A 3,011-nucleotide genomic window follows, 5' to 3' on the forward strand; every position below is an offset into this window, starting at 1 on the left:
CTTAAGCTAACGATAGGATTGAAACATACACATAATTGTACATATAATTGTATATATAATTGTATTATGTAGAAGAATGAGGTGTATATAGAGGTTAAGGATGATGTATTAAGTTTTTGTATCACGAGAAACAAATTGTTAGGAATATTTACTCTGGAATGCCACGTATGTCCATTTTTGTTTTAATTGTATTATAAATTAAAATTTAAAAAAAAAAAAAAAGAGAGACATTCACATTTAAAAGAAAAAGAATAAAACTTGGTGGCTACCACAAACAGTATCTTGATCTGTTCAGAAACAATGAATCAAGAATTATTTAAGAAGAGCAGAAATTTTAGTCAGCTTAATGCAGGATGAATCTGGTCATCCCTTCTTTGAAAAAAGCAAAAGTATTTAAAAAGAAATGAGGCCATACAAACAACAGAGATATGATGCAACTTTCTGGGTTTTTTTTTTATTCATTTATTTACAACCATATAGTGTAGGGATTATTGTAGGCTTACATAACCTTTAGGATATTCAGATTTATGGTTTTGTACTAGCTGTAAGGTAAAGAGACAATAAAGCAGAGAAAATATCTAGGACGGTTACAATGGCAGCTGCGTTGCACAGATCATGAAAAAGCCTGCAGGAAACGAGCCACAGGATCAGAAGAAAACGAGATATTTTCCATGGAAGAGCATCCATCTTGAAGAAGACACTATCTGATCCACTCAGATCCTCTTAAAATACTGTTAAATCTGGCCTTCCTCATAGTGCACAGGTGATCCGTTCTCACAACCGATGACAATATATCTAGGCGAAGTGTTTTCCCTGTATTCACAAGGAGGGAGGATAGAGGATCCTCTCATTTTGCAGGTAGTGACCCGGAACTGCCGCAGGCTAGGCCGCAGTCTGTTTCCAAAAGGTGTTCCTTCTCTTCCACACACAGCGGAGATTCTGTTCTTTGTGTCGTGGATAAAAGTATTCAAAGGCTTGCAACTGGGGCTGGTCATCTCTCGGCTTTACATCATTGCATTACAGTAACTTTTGCGCACATTGCTTTTGGGGTTATCGTAGTGCTGCCTCAGGAAGGTTGGATAATCAGCAGCAAAGGTGCCCAGCATCATGATAACAGCCAGGACTATGAAGAGCCCAAGGCCAAATCCCTTGAACAGCATGATCAGCTCTGCCACAGAAAAAAGGGAGAAGATGCATGAGTATCTCCACCTGACAACAGTCATTGAAACATCCAGCACTGAAATGGACCTTTCTATTTTTGCATATATATGGAAAATATTTGACATCTAGAAGGCATCTCAGACTGACAAGAGTAGTGTCAGACCTGCCCCAGCCTGGCCCTCAAGAAAGTCAGACTCTTGAATCCATTGAGTTAAATTAAAAAAGTTTTTACTGACAGAAACTGGAAGCAGTAAAGTCAGGAAGAATCTGAAAGTCCCATGGAAAACATAAAACAATTCTTTCAGTTTCCCAATCCCAAACTTCCTAACCCAGGGGTGTCAAACTCAATTTCATTGAGGGCCGCATCAACATTGCAGTTGCCCTCGGGGGGGGGGCGGAGGGTGAGGCCAGGGTGGGTGCGGCCTACTGGGTGGGCGTGGATGGAGTGGGTGTGACTTACTGGGTGGGCGTGGATGGAGTGGGTGTGGCTTACTGGGTGGGCGTGGCCAGCTCTACATCATTCGTGTCAAGGGTGCCTGTGGGGGCCTGGGCAGGAATGGGATAGATCTGAGGGTCTCTGGCAGAAAAGGGTGGGACCAGGGCAGAGCCCATCAAGCCGGATATGTGAAGTAGGCAAGGGCCATTTGCTGGCCATTTCCAGGCGATGGTGCATTTCTTCATTCCTCACAAAGGGTGACACCTCCCCAGCATGCACCCAGGGGGTGGGGCCAACGCGGCAGAGGCTGGTTCCTCGCTGTTTCCAGACAGCCTTGTGGAGCTAAGACTGAATGCATTTCAGCGTAGATGGCCACCACAAAATTGTACATTGGCTCCCAGCCGGCCTGGGCCAAGGCAGCAGGGGCCAATCCCTCACTGTTTCCAGGATGGCTTCGCGGGCCACATGAAACCACTTCGTGGGCTGCATCCGGCCCCCAGGCCTTGTGTTTGACATGTCTGCCCTAACCAGTCCACCGGCAGCCAATGTGAAGCCGAGAAGATATTTTGAGAACGCTGAGGTGCTAGGCAGATAACAGTCCACACTCAGGGCTCAGTGGCCTTGGAACCTGGCAAAAAACTAGCTTAGAAGGAGCCCATCCCATCTCTGAAGACAGTCCCCTTCCCTAATTCCTGAACAAACAGCAGAAACAAAAAATCCTAAGCATGCCATTCCCCCTCCCCCTCAGCATAATGGCAGGACACCAGAATATGAATGATAGACCTGAAAAGTACTTGACATTTGAAATAAATTTCAAACACATTGGGTATAATTCAAAGATAATCTTCAGCGAAATATACATTTAAATCCTTGCAAGAACTCCTAAGGGATATTAGGCAGGGAGGGAATTTGTTTCAGAATTTGCCCAGGGATTTTCTAAGGAGGCTACACTCTTTGCAGTTGAAACAAGCAAATGAAAGTTTTCCAGACTCTCCTATTCAGACAAACTACATTAGTTTCAGAGCTAACTTTTCTCATTGATGAATAGAAGGGCTCTTCACACATCCTTGAATTGGCAAACATGTCTACCAATGTAATATTGTAATGGTATGTGGGAATGGCCTTGGGAGACAGAAGAAAGAACCACAGGCTAGGTAACGATCGGGTAAGAGGCAGCTGAGCTGGCAGAAGGAATGTGGGCAAGGCAAGTTTCTCCAAAAGGGACCCACCCTACTTTCTTGGATTGCAGAGATGTCAAGGGAGAAATGTACTTTCAGACTAATGCTGAGATACAATATCAAATACACCTCTAAGAGAAAAGAAGAGAAATACAAATCTTAGAAGCTATATCTTAAACTATCCATCAGCACAAACCCATATCTAGGTCTTCTGAAGAGACCTAGATTTTTTTTTT

The sequence above is a fragment of the Protobothrops mucrosquamatus genome, unplaced genomic scaffold (genome assembly GCF_001527695.2).
Source record: "Protobothrops mucrosquamatus isolate PMUCROS unplaced genomic scaffold, P.Mucros_1.0 scaffold_264, whole genome shotgun sequence".
Lineage (NCBI taxonomy): Eukaryota > Metazoa > Chordata > Lepidosauria > Squamata > Viperidae > Protobothrops > Protobothrops mucrosquamatus.